This window comes from Parasteatoda tepidariorum, chromosome 1 (assembly GCF_982258835.1).
Source record: "Parasteatoda tepidariorum strain Cologne lab strain chromosome 1, Ptep-v5.0, whole genome shotgun sequence".
NCBI classification, from domain to species: Eukaryota; Metazoa; Arthropoda; class Arachnida; order Araneae; family Theridiidae; genus Parasteatoda; species Parasteatoda tepidariorum.
Genome location: NC_141755.1, coordinates 27815010 through 27838791, shown reverse-complemented (window position 1 = coordinate 27838791; position 23782 = coordinate 27815010). Strand labels below are relative to the sequence as shown.

Below are 23782 nucleotides of genomic sequence, written 5' to 3'. Positions count from 1 at the left end.
GGAAAATTTTCCCCATTTTTTTCCTAATACCTCTGCTTTTTTTAAAAAATAAATTCATGCTGTATTTAATTCATAATCAATGTTAGTTATTTTTTTAAATTAATTTTTTTTATTTGAATTAAAGTTAATTAATTAATGGTACATTGGGTTAAAAAAATGGAAAATTTAATAACAGTGCCAATTTATTTGCTGTAAAAAATTAAACTGTCTATGAAATAAATATTAGAGTAGTCACACAATGAAAAAAGATTAAGTTGGAACGATTCCGTTATCTAAATAATAATTGCAACTCAATGGGCTCCTCTCCAGAAATTGCTATTTCTCTTGCAATGTTTTCTTCCGTTATTAAACACCTGTACAAAAATGAAAGGATCACTGAAGTAGGTCTTTGAAGTTGGTGATAAAACTTAAAGAAGTTAAGCTTGGACTTTTGCCATTCATTTTTGTACAGCTAGCTTTGTTTCGACTTCCTTATTTTTATCTTCATTCAAGGTTTTCAAGTCTTTTGTACCCCAATATGAAACTTTAGAGACCTAGAAATTCGCATTTGAAGTAAGAAATAGATTGAAATTAGTTTTCAAATTGTGATCAAATTTTTGTACCTAACTCAAAACGTGTCTCGGTGTAACAGATTTTATTCAAATACGAAAGCTAGGAAGCAATTTACGTAAAAAAGAATTAATGAATGAGAAATTATTTTACAGTCATAGCTAGTCAAGGTTGATAGATCGCAAGTTTTCAAAACTTTGAATTCTAATTTTGAAATAGTTCGCTTTGAAATATTTTGGCTAGATTTTAAAATTTTCTGTGCAAAAATCGATACGTGTCATTGTATGTCCAGTTTAACATAAAAAGTTTTGAATTAACTTTTGACATAAAAAAATCATTAAACTAATAATATTGTACAGTCACATAAATATTTATTAGGTTGTTTAAAATTCTTAAAAGCTTAATTTTTTTATGCATTTTTGTGGAAAAAATCATTTTAAAGTTTCCTTAACCCTTTGATGCTGAATTTTTTATAAAGATATTTTGTATTCTTTTTTCATTATTTTGTACTCAGTTGGGCCAAAATAAATGAAATTAGCATATATTTAGCATTTTAATAATTTGTGGTTATGAAATACATCATGAAACACCATTTTTTTCCCTGCTTTAAAGGTAAAATAATGCAACTTTATATAAGCACCTTATTTTCCTGATATGGCACCATTTGCTTTTTCTCATTTTGCTTATGAAGGAAATTTCCTCTTTGTGGTCATTATTTTGAGTCCATTAATTTTAATACTAGAAAATTCTAGAACTCTAAAGGGCATTTTCTAAGACCGTTTTAGAACATTTTTGATGCTTGGAAAAAATAAGGAATAAACAAATAAATTTTGACGAATAAATTGATTCTTTGATACCTTTTGTTTTATTCCACCATTCTGAGCACATCTTGAATGCAGTAGTGTTCAAAAAGTACTCAGAATGCCAGCATTACACACACACCTTTATTCAATCATTCCCATTTATCAAGTCATTACTTTTCGAACACAACACAGTACTGTATAATCGTTCTTATAAGAAAAAAATTATATTTTATTTATCATTTGTCTTCCTTTTTCAAAGATAATTAAAAAATAATGATGTAAAAATAAATAAAAGTATATTTATCAGAATTTTACTTTTTTATACATACATAAAATGCCGACATTTTTCATCCTTCCTTTTTAATCTGAAAATGTGGACTAATATTCGAAACAAAGGTAAACAAACGATTGTAAAAAACCGAAAAATTCTTGCAATTATTGAATGAATAAACAAACCAAAAAAAAGTTGGTTTTTATCGTTGATTAATGCTAGGGATTCAGCTTTTTGAAAAATATTAAATCTAATCGAAAACAAATACAAATATTTTTCTTCATTAAATTCCTCCTCTTTTTATTCCTTTTCCTAATTACCCTTCCCTTCTCTCTGCTTAATGGCTGCATTTGTTTTAAGATTATTTTTTTTTATATCTCATTTGAAGAAAAATACAGCAGCGTAAAATGGTTCTTTATTTTGATAGTAAATTTCTGCATCTAGACAGGAAATGTTTTGTGTGTTTTGTTTTCGTGTTTTTTTTTTTTCAAAGCAAAGTAAATACCTGGAAGAGGTTTTAAAAGCCTTAATTAGGCGAATTTTTTAAAATATTTGAACACTCATTTCTGATTATAGTAGAAAGCTTGCTGTCATTATCTTTGGAAATTATGATAAATTATTGCCACCTGTGTATTATAATTTTAAGGTTTATTTGCAGTTATATTTTTATTAATAAGAAATTGTAAAAGGAAAAAAAATATTAGAATACGAACTATGTTAAGCTTTATTATGCTTCACTAAGTGATAATTTTAGTTTTTAATAATAAATAACTATTAGTAATTAATTACTAAAATGTTTTTAAATTAAATGTGTCGAAATCCTTTAATAGTTGTTTGGGAAAAAATTAAATTCTAGTTATCCAGTCAAGTTCCCTATTTTCATAGAAAACAAAACATTTATATCAGATTAAATTTGAGGTAGCTATATAAGACTACTAATATTTGGAACATACTTTGCTAATAATTCCTGTGATAATACTTGTTTTTATAGTACTGCATTGAATTCAATATTGAAAAAAGTTATAATCAATGATGAAAAATATTTTTTTTTTTGTAGTTCTACACTCTTAATAACATTAAAACTAAATTTTCAGCCTGTTTTATAATCTAACCAAAAAAAAAAAAAAAAAAATCAGTTCATAAAGTTCAAAAACAAGAAAAATTCACAAGTCACAATTCAAGGGGTATTTTTTCAGAATTTTCTATTTTGAAGTTTTAAGTCGTAGATTAAATTTAAAACTGTCTTTTATCATTACTTAATTTGTATATTAAATTAAAAAGATTTTAAAAAGTTAATTAATTTAACTGCAATGTTTAAAATTCTTTTTAACTTCATAATAACTTAAAACAGTAATAAATATTTAGAATTGTCTATTTATCATGTTATTATTTATACAAAAATCTTAATACGTATGGATAAATTAAACATATGAATAACAATAATATTAAATTAATTTTCATAATTTTAATGAATACTCATAACCTTTCTCAAATAAACATTAACCTCTTAGTTCATATTCTTTAGGAATTTTATGCAACTTGCACATTTATTTATCATTTTGAAAGGATATTTATTGATATGCCATACTTTATTCATAAACTAAAGCTTTTTTTTTTAATAATACTAGTAATAATAATGCATAATTTCTGTAATAATAAACAGTATCAATTTACAAATATTATGGAAGGTCTCACAGATATTGGTATTGAGAGCATATTTTAAAATGTAGTATTCCAATTCCAATGAATATGTTTTTCTCTAAATTTAAAGCCGTTCTTGTATCAGTAATATATATAAATTAAAACTTAGCATTTTAACTGTTGTGGTTGAAATTGAACTTTATCATTATCTTTTTGGCTAAGTCAAGTTATTAATAAAAATTTATATAAATTTTAAATTTTTTTAGGTATTTTATAATGCAATTATATGTGTAATAATGATACAGTTACATAGATTAGTATATAATTATTACGTATACATTAATTAAGAAAAAAGAAAGAAAGATTATATGATTCTAGAAGAGTAGTGTTTTATAAGATTATATTTTCTTACCATTTCTCATAATGTATTTCTGATATATAAAATATTATATTTACGTTTTTACGTAATTATTTACGTTATATATAAAATATTATATTACGTAACTTTAATGCGTGTAAGACTAGCTTATCAACAAAAAGTATTCTGTAAATTAACAAACACCAGAATTTGGCGAAATGAGATGCAAAATATTAATGAACCTCTGGTATACATCTTTATTATCAGTGTTCTCTGTTCTTTGAAACGCTGCTTCAGCGCCCTCTATGATGAACAACTCTCATCCTTTTCATCCACATTATCTTTTCCACCACAAAGACGATAGTTCATCCGACGAAGTCGGTTGGCGAGTTTCACACAGCTTTTATTTCGTCTTCTTTCTTTTTGTTACTTTGAAGAAGAAAAAGAAAAATTGTGGATCATCTTCGATCTGATGGAATGATCGTTTCTTTCCTCCGCGTGTTTCTTTTCTCTGTGTGTTATTTTTTATTTTGAGTGTTGTGTATTTTTGCGTGTGTCCGGTAGTGTAGATAATGTCCCAGATGGCGGGGAAGGTTGTTTGGTCGCCGTCCTGCCGGCGACGCCGTTGGTGCAAGTCATCCATGGACGATCCAACGACCAGTGATGAGGATTTGCTCTCGGATGCGGGGATTGATGTGGAGGATGAAGAGGTGAGTATCTCTTGCTCTTCTTTCTGGATGATGAATAGGAGCGGAGTGAGTGTCAATGCAGATGAGACTGCGGAATTTTAATCCTCAATGCTGCTACAATGTAGATGGCTTCTTGCTAACTGACAAACAGTATTTATAATCACTGTCAATGTTGCTGAATACTTTTTTTTTAATTTCACCTTTCGGGTTCATCTTAGAATTTTTAGACTACTTTCAATATGAAGCTATTAATTTTGTGTCTCTAAACTGACTATCATTTGCTTCTTTTTGTTATTTTATTGTAGTTTAATCACTTGCGAATGAGAATTATTTATTAAATTTTTAAATTGCGTATATGGACGAAGTAGAAAGAGAAGGTGTACGTAGTAGTTTTACGCTATAATTGTTTCTTTTACTAAGCCATTGTCATTTTAATCCTAGTATATATAAAAATATAATTCTTAAATGAATTATGGAAAAAATAATAAAACGGCGTAGTTCGGAAATGAAATTTTAGTAAGAAATCGGGGCACTTTCATATAAGCTAGTCTTCTATGTCATCACAAGTTTGGTTTATATAATTTTTGAGACACTTTCGTCTAAGTCTATATAAGTTACAAGTTGGTCTAATTAATTTGATTTGGGACACTTTCTTATAAGTCTATAAAAGTTACAAGTTGCTTTAAGTTATTTGATTTGAAACACTCTCGTATAAGTCTATATTAGTTGGTCTACATAGTTTGATTTGAAGTATTTTCGTTAAGTCTGTATAAGCTAGTCTATATAATTTGGTTTGAAATATTTCATACATTTTGGTCTTTTATATAGTTTTAAATTGGTCTATTATATGATCTTAAATTGGTCTATATAATTAGATTTGGGGCAAAGTGGATGCTAAACTCCGGGAGAAATTCTTCGAAATGTGTTTTTTTCCACTTTAAATCATTTTTATATTTAGTAATTTTATTGAATAACTGAAAATATTGAATATTTTTTTGATTTAATATTTATTTATCTTTACTTTAAATAATTTTTAAATAATAAATTTTTAGATTTTTGTTCGACCAGGAATATAGGTTCTTTTTCATACCGCGGAGGTTAAGGGACTCTTTTGGCGCTTTATCTACACATATTTTTTTTCTTCTTAAGATTAGGTACTATCTTCTCATAACTAAAAGAGATATTTTAATGACCCAAAAAGGAAAAAGAAGATGCTTTCTGACCACTAGATCGTTGGGTCGATACCGCTTCTATCACGATACCCTTTACCTTTATCATAAGTCTCGCGCGTGATATGAACCACAACCTTGTGATGTAACTCCTGATAAAATAGGTTTGGCTTCACAGTCATTTGTCTTATATGTGATAGTAACACTAACTTATCACGTTTCTTAGAGAATTGATTTTTTTCTTTCAGTTTATATACATTAATATAAATTTGTTCTGATTTCGCTACCAATAGCTAACAGGATAGTAAATATGAATGAAATGGTGGGCTATTTCGCATAGAAAAACGCATTTTGAATGAAATTATGGTGAAATATCATTCCCCTAAATTTTCAGAACCTTAATAGGCTTTTTTTTTTCTATCTTAGAATAGGATAGGATATGAAAAGAAATTTTTATATGGCTTAACCAACATCTTTGCAAAATTAATATGAGGTGTACATTTTTTTCCTTGGCTGTAAATACAATACTGTTCATCCATTGAAAAAGTATCAAGGTTGAAGCATATTTTTTTCTGCAAAAATGCAAAATATTACTGATATCGTCTAGTTTCTACAGTTTTTTAACTTTAACAAAGAAATTACGGAATGTCATTAAAATTATACGTCACTGAACAATTCTGTTTTTTATGTATTTTTATTTAAAACTTGTAAACAATGCTTAATTTTTTTTATAGTTTCTTAAAAAGAATCGATTGAGATTTGTTACATGTCTACAGCTTTTTTTAGTGAGATTCTGATTGAATCGATGATGTATTGCCAAATTTTCATTACGTTGTTCCCGCAACATGTTAGCATTTTATCAAAATTATTTAAACACAATACATTACACGTGTCTTCAGAACAACAAAATTGTGTATTTTGTTTTGTTAAAAATATGGCTGTTAATCTTATTGAGTTTTCTTTTTATGACAATACTAAGCACTGTACCTTTTTTTTTTGATAAACTAATTAAATTCAGAATAATAATATTTAACTTTTTTTTTACAATAAAAATTTCATGACTTCAAATTTCATTGATCATCTTGAAAAAACGTTGTTTAGACCTGTTGTCGCTGAAGTAGGTGTCTCCATATATGTAAATTTAGACATGTGAAAATTCGCTTTTTAAACTATCCTCTGACAAATAATCAATCAGTTAATATTACAGAGAATTTTTCTTGTTTATTTAATGAAATTTTTTTTTTAAATAAGCTATTTTCACTGCAATGTTCCCATGCTTAAATTGTCGATATTCGTCGATCGTCATTAGATATTTTTTTTTTAAACTTGGATACTTGCAACTCGAGAAGAAGTGAAGTGATTATACCTAACCATGTGATTTAAATCAGATTTAATCGGATACCAGTAAGCGACGTCATGCCTGCGTCGAACCTGATTGGCTTCTGAATCGAAAAATACCATGACTTACCTACTTTGACGTCACTTTGAGGTATTCGATTGCAGGGTAAACAAGACCGATTTTATATATAAATTGCCAAGTGCCTTTCGTGACCAATTTTACATTTTTATTATTCGTTTTGCCTTAAAATATTTTGTGTATTGTTGGAGAAGAAATTTAAGTGTGAGTGACTAGTCTTGGCGATATAGGCTTAGGAATTTAAAAAGATCTAGGTCGAAAATTGAGGCTTCCATAATTTAATTGTAAACTGTTCTGACGGGTTAAAATTAAGCTACAAAAGCCTCAAATACGTCGAAATTTGTCAGTTTTAAAAACGTAACAAGAATATGTAGTTCGGTTTTCTCTTTACTAAAATGTACTCCACTGACAGGGAACGAAATTAGATGCGACTAATTTATCTCATTTTTTCCCCTTTATCAAACAGAAATCGATTTACGGTCGTCTTAATTGAAATTCTTCTTCTTCACTTGAGAGTTGTTTGAGGAAATACTTGAAAAGATAATCCCTCATTCGAATCTTTGAGCCATCCTTTCTTAATTAAATTATCGAGCTTAAACTTCTTGAAGTAACTCTCTTCAAGATATTTTCCATCACTTCTCTCTTCCATAGATACCAATGACAGATTTTATTCTCCTAACAGGAAATATTTCTCTTTTATAAAAGAACGTATTTGGCGTAATTTTATCCTTTTTAGCTTTTTCTGCGAAATTCTCTTCTAAAGAAATCTTATTAACCCTACGCTTAAATATCACTGATTATTTTAAAATGATATTAATTGTCTTATTTAATTCTCCTAGGGATTTTTCTGAAGCGTAATAATATAATATTTATGTACATATTTTGTTGTATATATCGCACCCCGGCAAGAGAAGTGACAGAAGTCAAGAAACAGCATTTGAGAAAAATCGACTTATAAAGAATATTATAAAACTTATTCTGAAATGGAACAATCTAGAGATGAGACATCTTTTGAGCTTGGTGGAGCACTTCATACTTATTTTTTATTGACATAACCTCATACCAATTTTTCATTGACATAACCTCATACCAATTTTTTATTGACATAATCTCATACCAAGTTTTCATTGACATAACCTCATACCAAATTTTCATTGACATAACCTCATACCAATTTTTTACTGACCATTTTGACTTGTGTCACTTTTCTTGCCGGGGTGCGATACGCTAAAATGCTTAATTTAAAAATCCCGAATCAAATCTGGAATACGTCATAGAATAATTGCTGCATTTTTAGTTAATTAAAATGCAAAAATATAATATTTACCAAATGATTATTCAAGACTATACTGAAAAGCAATTTTTCTAAATTTTCGCAGTTTTCTGAAACTTATCATTCAACATTTTTTTTTAACCTTATCTGAAATAAATTTTTATCCATTTATTAAAGTTAACATTTAATTGAATAAAACTTAAAAATAATTAAACTTGAATTAATCAAAAGAAAAACCTACAAGTAGTTTTGTAAATAATTCTATTATATTACTAAAAACTATAATTATTATTTCTATACTATAATATATATTAATTAACTATAATATATATTAATTAACTATAATTATATTAGCGAACTATAATTATTATTTATTTTTAATTGGCACCAGAAAAATTTACCACCAAGCGAAATTTTGCACATTTTCCGGTATAAATAATATTAATGCTTACAACTAAGAAAGAAGAAAAAATGAAAATAATTAAATAAAACCATTTTTTTAAACCAAAATTTTACTCTTGTAAGTTTTTACACTGTAAATATAAAACGTGCCATAAGTTGCTACAGAAAAATTCCCTTTACGTTTCTCGAAATAGTGATGCCATCTACGTTTTTCTTTTTTAAATCTGGAAAAAATAATATTATTTTCACATTTTTAGTTTACTGGAAAAACGTAGTTTTTTTCTCTAAATTTTATACGATTGTTTTATATATATTTTACGTGTACTCGCGTTGTGAAGAAGTGAGAACGTAACGGTGAAATCTAAACCTTAATGGCGACATTTCGCCAGTTTCTTATCTGGCAACCTTTTCTTTACAAAATGGCGTGAGAGAGAACGAATAGGTCCCTGATGAGATGCATTCCGAAGCGAAGTGTATTTATTTCTTACCTCTTTTCAATAGAGTCCGAAATAAAAGGAAGTGTGTTAGGTATCATTAGTGGAATGAGAATTGCTGGAAAGAAAACTGTTAGGGGGAAGTTTTTATTCTTATCTCTCCCATTCACTATGGTTCCATCTCCTTGCATCCATCGATAGTGCAAACGTGTTAGTTTAAGTAAAACAATTGTATGCCATCAGTATTTGTTTCATTGCAAGAAGTGTCGAGTTGGCTTTTTCTTTTGTAGATTGTTAACTTTTCTGCTGTTTATTTGCGCTCTGTAATTCAAGATAGCTCGAGATTGAGGATAATGTAAGACAATCAAAATATAAGTTCAACTTTTATACTTCTATAAATGGAGAATAATCAACAAAGAAGGCTACCCTATTTCAACCTCTCTCATAAAAATAAGTTCGAAGTTGAATCTGGCACCTTCATACGGACTGTAGTGCGTAATTAAGTTTAAAATATAAAATAATATGTTTCAAACTACCGCTTTATGAAGGCTGTACACTAAGAAAAAAAACTATGGTTAAAACTATTTGAATATGGTAAAATTCGCAGTCTTTCTGGCTCTATGGGAACACAAAAAATCTCGGTAATTTTTACCTTAGTGCTTTAGTAATGATTTTGGTAAAAGGAACAATGATGTTTGGTTTTATAATATGTGATAAAATTTGGGAAAATGTGCTAAAATTATTAATTTTATCATGATAACTTAAAATAATAAAATAAAAAATGGCATAAAAACCTATTCGGTTAAATTTATTCTTCAGATTTATACTTTGTTCTAAATGTGTGGTGATTTCCAGTAAGTCGTCACCATACAAACGGAAAAAATACTAAATTAATAGTTTAAATATCGTATATTTTAGTTTAATTAACTAGAAATGTTTTTTTTTTTTTTTTTTACTAAAAAGGTCATTACAATACAGTTTGGATCATTTTGCCAGAATTTTTTCTCCGTTTACCAAATTTGAAAGATATATACGGTTCAACTCGATCAAAATTTCTGACAGTGTAGTAGTAGTTTAAATTAGATTATGGGATCTGCATGCAAAATAAATTCGAAAAGTATTTACCGTTTGAGGAATGACTGGCATTGTTTGCTGTGCAAAAAATCCAGAAAATCAACTCAATAAACATCACAGAAGAGCTGTAGAACGTGTTATGCAAACTTGCTAAAAAAATATTGCGAATACATTCCTGCTACTAAGTACAGTACAGTGACATATTTTACCGAGTACATATGAGAATTATTTTTTTCTTATGTCATAAAGTTTTTAAAAGTATGGATAATCATGTTAAGTACCAGCGAACTGAATGCTGATATTTTTTAAGGTAATTTCATCCAGAATATTTTACAGTGTGATTGATACTTTGCACCGTCCAAATATAAGTCACTTTACATTGTAATTTATTCATCAAACACTAGTAAAATGTTTTGAATAATGAAGTCGTAAAAGTTAAATAAGATTTTAAAATATGTATTAGTTCATGAAAACAAAATTGTGTTGTAAATTATATGTTATGTTGTAAATTATCCATCTCATGGAGGCAAATTTGATTTTGAAATACGTTTTTTTCTTTTATTTAATAAAATCGATAAAGAAGAAGGAAAAAAAACGTTTTAGCTGACTTTGCGAACATTATAAATATTAAAATATTTTGCAAAAATCACTCTTCACAGGGGTCTGTTTAGAAGAAATTTGGGTCCGTTAACGGACCCTTCACAAAATATCTTTTCATAAAAACGGACCCTTCACAAAATATTTTAACTTAAAAACGGACCCTTAACAAAATGATTTTTCTTTTAATCGGACCCTTCACAAATTTTTTTATCTTCATTGTTATTTTGTTAATCGAACAAACTCTTTCCAGGGCAGAAAACAAGAAAGATGGATGTAAACGAATTAAGTTTTGTCTTCGGCAGACGATTCTTCCATTATTCGTCCGAAATTAATATTTTGCGTTCAGCAGTATAGGCTAAATACCAAATATTTGTATGTTGCATCTCTAATTTAGAAGCAGCAATTGTTGTTTATTTTTTAAAATTTAATTTTTTTAATTACAATTTTACAGTGTTGAGCATAATCTTGTATGTCTATACAATTTAAAAACTCCTTGAAAATTTTTTTTTTGCAATCCCAAGACAAAATTCTTGATGGGACCATCAAAATATTTTGATGGTTTATGTTGGTTTCTTGTTGGCCCAACACTACTTGATGGGAACCAACATCCAATAATTCCCATTATGCGATAATGGATTTTGATGGGCCAACTAACTTCCAACATGTCATGTTGGAAGATGATATTTTACTATATGTTGGTGAACCAACTTGTTAAGTTTGAAATTCTTGGGCCAACAACTTCCAACATGTCATGTTGGAAGATGATATATTTTACTATATGTTGGTGGACCAACTTGTTATGTTTGAAATTCTTGGGCCAACCACTTCCAACATGTCATGTTGGAAGATGATATATTTTATTATATGTTGGTGGACCAACTTGTTATGTTTGAAATTCTTGGGCAAACAAGTTCCAACATGTCATGTTGGAAGATGATATATTTTATTATATGTTGGTGGACCAACTTGTTATGTTTGAAATTCTTGGGCAAACAAGTTCCAACATGTCATGTTGGAAGATGATATATTTTACTATATGCTGGTGAACCAACTTGTTATGTTTGAAATTCTTGGGCCAACAAGTTCCAACATGTCATGTTGGAAGATGATATATTTTATTATATGTTGGTGGACCAACTTGTTATTTTTAAAATTCTTGGGCCATCATCATCTCATGATGAAAAATTCTGCTTTAATGACTTTCAACCATCAAAAAATTTTTATTTTTAGTAAACCAACACGGACGTATTGATTTATCATTGGAACCTATTAAGTATTAGTAACCGATTACTATTAACCGATTCACATAGGTAACCTATCGATATATATCACAGACTCATTGCGTTTTATATTTTAAAACGGACTTTGAACAACCGACACAATTCTGAGTTTACGACTATTAATGCTCATCTCCGTACCTTGTAGTTTTGAACCCAATCCAGAAGACAAGGTAACTCCAGGAAGAATCAGAAGTTTTATCTAAATATCGTTTGTATCCAGCTATTCTTTTTTTTCTATTATCTAAATGCTCTGGTTAATCAAATTTAACGGAATAAAACAACGAAAAAAATAACAAATAAGTAAATAAATAATTAACTAAACAAAACAAAATAATGAAAAAACAGAATATTTAGCTTAATAAAACAAAATAAAAACACAAAAAGGAGTAAATAACAAAGGTGTAGTTCTGAAAATAACTTTTTTTTCCTAAAATTTAAATAGCAAAAGAAAATTCGAAGTAGCACGCCTAAAAAATTGCTTACAAGGGAAACTAGGGAAGTGTGACTCGTCAATTTTGAAATAAACTAGCAGGATGTATGCTTTATGAAGAATAATTTTAGGGGGCAACATTCGTTTCGGCCCATAGAGGGTCCTATGAGAGATAAAAAATAATTAAATATGTAGAAAAATCGGTATTTCATTACTTCAATGCAGACTATTAGTTATTGTAATTATCTCATACTCCAATTAATTTTGTGCTACTTTCACGTACTATATAATGCATATTTATTGTCAAAATTGATTTCGAAAAATTTATATATCTGTAGTTTTTCAGAAAAAAAAATTAAAAGAAATTGGCATTTTTTTTTAAAAAAAATTTGGCATCAAATTTTTTAAATTTTTTTTTTAAAAAAAATTTCCAATATTAAAACTAGTAAACAGTAATAAACTTTATTTATATGAAAATCGAAATATAATACGCATTTTCCCAAACTGATGGAATTTTTGGTCAGTATAGCTTATGTAACATCCAAAAATGTGATTTACAAAAGAAAACTTTTTTTCATATTGTTAGATCTTGCAAAAAAATCTGAAATAATTTATGTGATTGCATAAAATTAAATTGCATTTATAAAAATGTTTTCAAATTTGTTTGGCGGGAAATTTGAACTTAAAATGTTTAATATTTCAATTGGATTTTTTTCATAAAAGATCAACTGTACTGTATACACAAAATTTGAAGTGATATGTCACTTTTAAGTGGAAAATCCGTTGATATCTATGTCCTGTGAATTGTTCAATATTTTGTCAAAGCATTGCTATCTTTATAATATTACTTTTATATCTGATATCCTAGCTAATTTTTGAAATATTTATTTTTAAAAGTTGGCATTAGCTAGGATATCAGGTATAAAGATAATTGTATGAGTAATATTTCAAAAATAGCAATGTTTTGACAAAATATTGAACAATTCACAGGACAATTTTTTTTTTATAATATGTTAATTTTTTGGCAAAAAATTTAAACTTTTTTGAAACTTTTTTTTTCTTCATTTTTTTTTCCAGTTGTGCAATAAAAAAAATTAAGAAAAAAAATGTGTCTATTAAAGCGACAAATACTTACAAATTTTGTTTATATAGTACGGTTGACCTTTCAAGAAAAAAAGAAAATCATTGAAAACTGAAATATTTTTTTAAGTTCAAACAAATTTGAAAACATTTTTATAAATGCAATTTAATTGCATCACGTATGCAATCACATAAATTATTTCAGATTTTTTTGCAAGACTTAAAAATATATAAAAAAATTTTTTTTTATAAATCACATTTTTGGATACACATTAAATATGAAAAAATTTCATCAGTTTGGGAAAATGCGTATTATATTTCGACTCTCATATAAATGAAATTTATTACTGTTTACTAGTTTTAATATTGGAAAATTTTTTGAAAAAAAAAATTTAAAAAATTCGATGCCAATTTTTTTTTTTTTAAAAATGCCAATTTTTTTTTTCCTGAAAAACTACAGATATATGAAATTTTCGAAATCAATTTTGACAATAAATATGCATTATATAGTACGTGAAAGTACCATAAAATTAATTGGAGTATAAGATAATTACAATAACTAATAGTCTGCATTGAAGTAATGAAATACCAATTTTTCTACATACTTAATTATTTTTTATCTCTCATAGGACCCTCTATGGGCCGAAACGAATGTTGCCCCCTAAAATTATTCCTCATAAGGCATACATCCCACTAGTTTATTTCAAAATTGGCGAGTCACACTTCCCTAGTTTCCCTTGTTAGATCATTTAGGAAATCGGTTGCAAACTACTACAATCTTAAAATCTTACACTCACTCAAAAACTATTTACATTCCAAGCTATTACCATGGCAACCGCAAAAATCTTCTCGTTATCTTCTATAAACTGATATATAATAAGTAAATTATTTAACAAAAAATTCGGTGCGCATAAGCACATAATATTTCACAACTGTCTCGAGAGAAATGTAGAATTCTTGCATGTGGGAAATTTTGTTTCTTAATTAATTCGCTCTTCCATACATTAACTATTTTGTTGATACTTTGTGGATAATTTTTTGAAATGTTCGCTTACGTGAATTATCATGATCAGTGAGGGAAAAGGTACTACGTCCCCATTAACTTTATAAAAAACCTATTCCCCAAATCGACAAAAGATTTCAAGAAGACCAAAAGGTCTTTTGGTGTCCGGATCTTCTTGTTAATCAAGAGGAAGTTGAAAATCTTAAGAAAATGGTAGTGCCGCCTAAAGACTCATGGGACAGACTTAAAGGAACATCCTACTACAGTGCTGATGTATTGCGCCTAGAAGGTGAGTTAGTCTTTCTTCTTATTATTAAATTGTCAGTGAATTAAATCGAAATCAAATTATGAGAATACGAGATATTTTTTCGAATAAAAATTTATTTTCTATGCCCATTTTTTTTATAACAAAATTAGCAATTTGCTAGTAGCCCTACAGAAATAATAACGATACTTAAATATTTAAAAATTTACTATTGATGAATTGAAATTTATCTAAGCTCTACTTTTATGTAAGTTTCTATTTTCAACCTGTAATTCGATTCATGTTTTTAGCTGCATTTATTCTAATTGAAATAAAATCATTTCAAATTATTTATTGAAATATTTCTATGTAAGCGCAACAGGTGCCTAAAAATGTGGTTAGTTTCAAAATAAATTGTAACTCCACATTTTGCATCCTACATTATTTACATCTTAATTATATTGTCATTTTAATGTAATTTGTAACCAATAAAAAATTCTATCATTGTGCAGGAGCAAGAGGTGTAATAAATAATTAACCTTGCATAATAATAATTAACCTTGTTATTTTAAGAAATGCCAAATGATCTCTTCCTGTTTAAATTTTTTAATATTTTTTTTTAGCTACTCTTGAAGACTTGATAAGTAGTGTAAGCCAAAAAAGGCCATCGATCCCTCTTAAACCCTTTCAAGTCACTAATAAAAACGGATCTTCATCCTCAACTGAAGAATAAAAGGAAAAAAAGAGAAATAAAGGGAACAAAACCCATGTAAGTATTTCCTTATATTCATATTTCTAATTGGTTTTCTATGAGTTCCAGAAAGGAATGTCAACTATCTGGTATTTTCCAACTTACTTCTAATTTTGGTCTAACAAATATTTATTTTTATAATATATGTAACCAATGTATTTATAATAAGTGTACCCAGCTATATGTTAAAAAAAATTAGTTAATATAGTAGTAACTAAGTTACTATCGATATTACACTCTAATGGCTTGAAATTATGCTCCACAAGATTGAAAATGGATTTCACTTTTAGTAGTGACGTTTTATATGCAATAATTTAAATTATTTTAAGGTTTTGGAATATCATTCTTTCATTGAACATAAAACGACAATGCTATTGATCAATTCATTTTCATAATGATATGAAAGTAATAAAGATGGTAAATATAGTTTTCAACGAATTTTTTTTTTTCAGTTTGAATATTTTTAATGTGTTACAATCGGGAAATTTAGAATTAGTGGCCCTCGATTATTGACAATTCCATCTTTAAGTATTATTTTTTGCCAATAATTGTTCAATAGTAACTTATTACCATTTATTTTTTTGTTATCACGGTATGATTTTTCAAATTATTTTTGTTGAATTCTGATAATAGTGCAACACCCGATGTTCGAATTTAGTTATCACCTTATCCTCAATTTACTCCATTTTATAGCCCATTTTCTCCATAGTTATTTAGCTATTCTTAGTTTTTAATGCATTTTTAGCAGTTATTACAGTTATTTTCAGTACTCATTATAGTTTTACAGTAATACAGTTTTCAAGTATATTATTGATTTGCTTCTTGAAGTTACTATTAGCTTTGCAATTTTAAAATATATTTTATTACAAGTAAAGGAGATAAAAGTAGGTCCATAAGACAAAGTGAAAATATAGTAAAAAAAAAGCATATTTTCTCCTTTAATTATGAAATTTAGCTAATGTTTAGAAACATTTTGAGATTACTGTAAATATTGATTCTTTAGAAACAGGCTGCAAATTCAATTCGTACAAACTATTGTTTTTGTCTATAGCAGATAGAATGTCAAAGCTGTTGACTAAATTATTATGAATTATCAAAAACTTTATTTTAGTTCAGACTTGCTGACGGTGGTGTGTGTGCATTCATGTATCCATGCACACACACATATATATAGCTTTGCACTATTTAATACATTTACCAATGTGTAATATTAAAAAAAATAAACAAAAACAATGATTTGTCGACATATACATAATAAATTTTAAATACTAATTTTGTTTTATTTTTATTACAGCTCAAATGAGACTATACATGGAATCAAAATCCATGAGCCTTATTGAAAGAAGCAGATTTCTGTCAGAAAAGATATGCGACTTTAATAAACCTAAACGTATTGAAAAAACTTTATAAATTATTTTGTTAATAAATTATTTTGAATTTTTTTTCTTGTCGATTTATTGCAAAAAATAAATTGTGTTTTGTAAATTGATTTAACATCTGCGTTTAAAATGTAGGTATTCTATTCTACTTTATGATTTCTTAATTATTCCGTAAAAAGAGACGGAGAAATCTTAAACTTTTAGGTAACATATTTTTCATCTTAATGCTAATTTGCCAATAAGCACCTTTTTCTGAACCTAGCTGCTGTTAGGTATGGAAATTGTACAGATTATTTTACAGGCTGTGTAGCGTTTTTAAAAAATGCTTAAAGGTGCTTATTTTCGATTTTGTTTTTTAAAAGCTCTTAAATGTCCTTTTTACATTGGGTGTTTTCAAAAAGTGCTTAATTTTCCCTTTTCCGAAATGTGATATTTTTCTTCACCATGTTGATTTTCGCCACAAATTATGCAAAAAGACATTGTCCTACTCAACGTTTTCACAATTAATTCAACCCCTATCTATTTGGCGTACCGCCGGTCTGTGTAGTGTATGAAAACACCATTTGTTTTACATGTTTGATGAAATACTTGCGGGTCCGCACTTGCGTATACTGAAGTGGATTCAGAGGTAAGGATTTTTGATTCTCGTGTGAAACAATGCTGCATTTTGCAAGAGATTCTCAATTTCAGACTTCATTTTCTGCTCTCTGTAATGTAATCGAAAAATCTCACGAACTTTTGCTGATTACGGAGACCAACTGAACATTGTCACTTTTTTTTCCTCTATTAGCTATAGAAAATTTCATTTCTCTTGTTAATTTCATCGTTTGTGACGCGCACTCGTCTTCGTCATTGTAAATAAAACCGGATTATACGATCAACTGTCAAAAACTTGCCAACCCTGCCTAATTATAATATTTTTCGAAGTGCTTACAAATATTTTTTGAGTGCTTGTGAAAAGTGTTTATTTTTTGTTGAAAAATTTGGCTATGCACCCTATTTTAAATTTATTTAAATGAGGCTTTTTTAATTGATATTTTTTTAAAGAAATCTAAAGGTCCTTAATATATGAAATTATTGCTTTTTTAGAAAAAATTATGATAATATTAAGCAAAAATTTAAAAAAAAAACAAACAATGTAATTCCTTTCACTGAGATTTAAATTGTATGTAACTTAAGGTATCCGACTACCTTAAAAAAGAGGATTTTCACAAAAAATCACTTTTTTATTTTATTGCTTTATAATAATGCCCAATTTTTCTAGTTTTCAAAACTGTTTTGTTTTTGAATGCACGTCAAGCAGAACTTTAGTTATAGCTATTTTAGTAACAGATGACAGCTGTCCAACTTACCGGAAATTACAAAAATGAAGCCGGTAGTAGGTAATAGTTTCGGTTCCATTTCTATTTGTGTGTTTCTTTTTCTTAGATATTTAATTTTTAAAAGCTCTTAAACTCACGGCTAATAATCTGAATTATATTTTAATTAGATTTTACGTTTCGCGGTTACTGTTTGTGGGTAACATGAAAAGTTAGCATATTTTCTGATAGTTTGTTTACATTTGAAGCGTACTTTCTATATCTTGATTTTGATTTATTTTGAAGAAATTTATTGATTTCTTTCAAAAAAATTTGTTATTTATTTTGATAAATTTATTGAAATGGGTAAAGGACATACTTCTCGATCTAAGAAACGTAAATATTATGGTAATCAACATGCCACCAAAAGCGATGATTTGAATAAAGTTGATTATACCATTTATTCAAAATTGTGTAAAGCAGATGAATCTATTACTTCAACCTCTTCAAAATTATCGATTTCTATGGATGTCAATAAAGAACTGATGCCTTTGGATAAAAACAATCTGTGTGGCAATCGAATAATTGATATTGAGATCCTGATGATAATATTAGCTTCATTATGTTGTCCGGTTTGCTATGATAACAAATAGCACTTAGAAGAAAATTCTAGATTTGAGCTATTATAAATATTATAAAAAATATTTTTTACTTCTAATTATTAATAAAAACTATATTTAGACATATATATTAAAGTGTGAAAATACAGTAAGATGGTTGTTTAATAAAAAATTGTTCCTGCGTTAAATGCTTTATAAGTAGTAGACTTTTGATGTTATTCACTAAATACTTTAAAATATCGCTAAATAATACGTTAAAATATCGCTACGTTAAATAAAACTAAGAAAATGTGTGAAGGAATGTGCCCCCTATAAAATATAATAACTTCCTACTGACAAACATTCATAGTTTTTAGAAAAAATGTAATTATAAACTTTAATTGTGTTTTTCTCAAAATGAAAATTTTACTGTTTTTTGTCTACGGAAAACAAGATAACTCAACTAATTATTATAAATTTGTCTTCAAACTTTCAGAGATTGTTTCTTGTATTGGTGGTTATGTAACAGACCTCCAGAATTCAGATAACTATATTATTTTTTGTTTTATGAGATATTTTGCAGTAGATAATGTGAAGAAAATGTGAAAAAAACTGGAAAAATATGCATAACACTCCATAAATTTTTTTAATTTCATGATATCATTTAAGTTGAGGTTCATAACACTTCAGAGGGTTATACGAAACGGCTCAAAAAGTTTGATAGCTGTATGTACAATGGTTTTTTGTGTAGAGTGTTTTCCGTTAATGAGTTATTTTCATTAAAATTATCCAAAAAATACTCTTTAAACAAAAAATTTCCTGTATATTAAAATTTTCTCTATTAAATATGTTTATTTAAATTAATATACAATATAAATTGTGAAAATGTTGTGGAAAATATTTATTTTTCAAAAATTTTGTCCCGAAGGTAGTCGGATACCTTAAAAAATTAGATAATTTGTGTTGTTTAATATGTTTGCCGACTAAGATCATTATAAAATATCACCAAGAGAGTAGTAAATTTCAATAAACAAGTGTACACCTATTTTTGTTATTAGGTTTTTTTATGTTCCTCTAAAAATCCATTATACTATGATGGGCATGCTATGTGGGCCCAGTATAAACATCCAGCATACTATAATGGGTATGCTATGTTGGCCAAACATAAAAAAACCATTGCACTATGATGAGAATGCTATGTTGGCCCATTATAAAAATCCATCAAGCCTTGATGGGAATGCTATGCTGCCCCATTATAAAAATCCATCATGTCATGATAGAAATGCTATGTTGGCCCATTATGTAAATCCATTATACTATGATGGGCATGCTATGTTGGCCCATTATGAAAATCCAGCATACTATGATGGGAATGCTATGTTGGCCCATTATAAAAATCCATCAAGCCTTGATGGGAATGCTATGCTGTCCCATTATAAAAACCCATCATGTCATGATAGAAATGCTATGTTGGCCCATTATGTAAATCCATCATGCCATGATGGGTATGCTATGTTGGCCCAACATAAAAAACCATTGCACTATGATGGGAATGCTATGTTGGCCCATTATAAAAATCCATCATGCCATGATGGGAATGCTATGTTGGTCCAACTTGAAAAGCGGCCAATTCCTACCTTGGGATGTTGGGAAAGTTTGATGGTCACATCAAGCTGTATGATGGTTTTTGTTGGGAATTCAAGTTGGTTACCATCATATTTAAGTTGGTCCATCAATGGAAAACCATCTTGATTTTTTGTCTTGGGATAACGGACCCTATTTGCACAAATTTATAAAGGCGGACCCTGGTTGAAAGAATGTGAGTAATTTTTTCACAATTTCACGAAAAACGGACCTTTCACAAAATGTCTGGACAGACCCCTGCTTCATCATTTCAAATCACCATTTACTAAATTCATTCTTGGAAAAGCATGGAATTTATGCTTATTAGTTCAGGGTTATTGCTCACGTACTGAAATGCTGTCAACATGGATTTGACATTCCTTGTGAAAAATGATGGTACAAACGTTCTATTCGATCTAAAGACAGTCCTTTTTATTCTCTCGTATTCCTGCATAATCCCTTAAGTATCTATCTGGGTTCTATATTCGATTTTCTGACAAATCGGGTAACTGAAGCATGGCGTCTCTGATATCTATTACTTGTTCGATAAAACATAAAAGAATTTCTGTTCACGAGACTGTAATCTTTTATCGTCAAGATCATCTATCTTCTGGTTGATGTTCATGATAGTTGGGAAATACCCTTTAACTTTTGTTTAGTTGCTTTCTTTTCCCTTTTTTTTCCCCTGTCATCGCAGTCTCAAGACCTTGACATCATATCATTTGGGCTATGGACCGGACGTCTTTATGTCTTCAAACCTTTTTTTTTCTTTTCTGGTATGTGGAGTGTTATCATATTACGAAGCTATATTTAGAAGGTTACATTAATTGCGAGCAGTCATTTTCTTGAGCAGATAATTACATCTGATCATTAAAAATGCAGAATGTAGCAATTTACTTTGCATCTTTTACTCATAAAACTATTTTTTTTTTAAAATTCTGTCCAGCATTTAGTACCGACTGAAATCATAAATCCCACAAAATCATTTTTTATTATTATCATTCAGTCATTTCAAGATGTTAAGGGTGGCACCTAAACGAGGATGCGTTTTGTGAATATTTTTTTTTAAAGGAAACACAAAAAAGGGATGTAAATATTATTAAAATATTATTCGTGTATGCTATTAAAATTATCTTAAGCAGCCAGTTGAGCTTGTTGAAATTTTTCTACCAATTTTAATGGTCAAGGGTCCCCATCAGACAGAAAAAGGATTTTACTTCCTCTATGTTAACCTACGGAAAATAATGTGTCTAGAATTTCCTTATTTATTTCGTAACTAATTAGTATTTCTTAATAATTTTTGTTCCATTCTTTCCATTTAAATGTGCTCGATTGAACTTTGTTAATGAACTTCAAGTTTTAAGGTTTTAGGTATTTTTGAAACTTAAATTTTTATACTCTTTGAACTCAGAAAAAGTTTTAAAAGTACTTACAACAATCAAATTTAAAATTCTTTAACCAAGTTTAATAGATCACATTTCAGTAAATAGATAGAAACAAAATTATTCAGAAATATTTATTAGTTTCTAAACAAATAAGGAAATTCCGGGCATGAAATTCTTTTTATGTCAGAATCCTGTCCCAGTTAGTCTAAATTTTCTATCTGTATTATAATGTACTAAGTTTTCAATACACCTGTAAAGTAACCCTAAAAGAACTTTTAATAAGTTGACGTTAAAATACTGCATGAAACAGTTAAATTGATGTTAAAAATTTGTAGTCTTAAATAATAGTGGAAAATTTTAGTGAAAGTAATTGGCAAGTGTCTAAAAAACATTTGATTTACCCAATTTTAAGTATAGTCAGAAAAAATGACAAATGAAACGTAGTTATAAAGAGAGCCAAAAATATATTGTGTGTAAGCGAGCAAATACTTTTACTTCATTTTGTAATCATTAAAATTCAAAAGTTATTTATAGAACATTTCGTGCATGAATATGATCAAACGATATCCTTTGTATGCTACTGTTTTGATAATGATAATTGTTCTTCTTTATTGTAGCATCAAACGTAATGGAAAGAATCACGCTAATTTGGAACTATTCTTCTGCATCAAATTAAACATAATTATGTAATCCGTTACAAGTTTTGCCGCTAGTTGCGTGTCTAATTTTAAAACAATTCCTACGTGCTTATTGTTTGTGTAACTATTGCTTTTTGTTAGGCAATGTATCAGTGTTTTACTTATTTCAATTAAGATTTTTAAAAAAAAACCTGTTAGTCTTTAATTAGTTTCTAACGACTGCCTTGGAGCCGACCAAGCGATAAAAAGGAAAATGATTAAATAACTGGCCAGGACTAATAAAATCGTTTGGTAATGTGTTCTTTAACTGTGACTGCAACGAGTTCTTTTTGTTATGTTTAATCTTTTCTTGTCTGAGTTAGAAAAAAATTGCAGAAACTTTCGTTTCCAGAGGGAGATTATTAATGCGAGTTCTGGATATTTTTATCTGATTTAAAAGCCGAATATGTGTAGAGGATAGCAGAACAGGACTTTCCAATGAAATATGCTTTTTTTAAAAGTCATTAGCTCTTTTCCTTTTTTTTTATTTTTGTTTTCCCGGTGAAGCCATCTTTTTTTTCTTAGAAAATCAGCATTACTTTCGTTCTAACAGGACAGAATGGTTGTTAGAAATGTCGACAGAAAACTTCGGAACTCTATTTTTTCCTCATTACACCGAACCTGCTTTTGCACTATCCAGGCTCGTTGCCAAGAGTGCTTCATCTAGTAATTAGGCATCGTTTAAATCATCAAGACAATCGAGTATTTTTCGCCTTAACTTGGGCTAAATTCACAGAACTTAAAAGACTTGAGTCAATTTAAACGCTGATATGTAGCATACATTTGAAGAGACGTAGTAATGATTTGGCCAAAAAAATAAAAACCATATTTTCGATAAATTTTCTGAAATTTTTCCATTGCATTTTCAGAAAAATTCGATAAAAAGTAAAGCACTTTAAAAATATTGTGTAATATTTAATTACAATTTTTCATTAAAGAAAATCAGTTTTCAAATTCTTATAGTTTGAGCTCATACTTTTTTAAGTATTCACTATTATTATGTCTATAATAAACGTTGTTTTATGGTTCAGAATAATAATAATAAAATGGTTATAAGACCACGATAAGTTTTTGAAAAATATTAATATTTTTATTTTAGCTTCTATTAAACTTTATTATTATTATTTTATTATTACTTCAATACCTGTAAATATAGATATAAATACCAATATTGTCGTTTATACATAACACTTCTTTCTTTCATATTTCTACGTCCCTTTCTTCGTTTTATTTTAGAACACGATTTCATACTTCCTTTGGGACTCATGGGCATAAATATCTTCTTTTCATTGAATATTTTATGTTCAACTTTTTTACACAAAAATAAAGTTTTATATTCTTCCTTTTTCTGTA

At 28.1% G+C, this 23782-nt stretch overlaps 1 protein-coding gene and 1 long non-coding RNA gene across 2 annotated transcripts in view; both read left to right on the top strand.

Annotated features, from left to right (window-relative positions):
- Positions 1-23782, top strand: part of LOC107436524 (uncharacterized) — a 119037-nt gene that overhangs the window by 44007 nt on the left and 51248 nt on the right. The gene's annotated exons all lie outside the window — the stretch shown is intronic.
- Positions 14542-16910, top strand: LOC147816347 (uncharacterized). Its single transcript, XR_015432979.1, has 3 exons — positions 14542-14762; positions 15341-15486; positions 16763-16910. It is a non-coding gene; the product is annotated as an uncharacterized LOC147816347 (long non-coding RNA).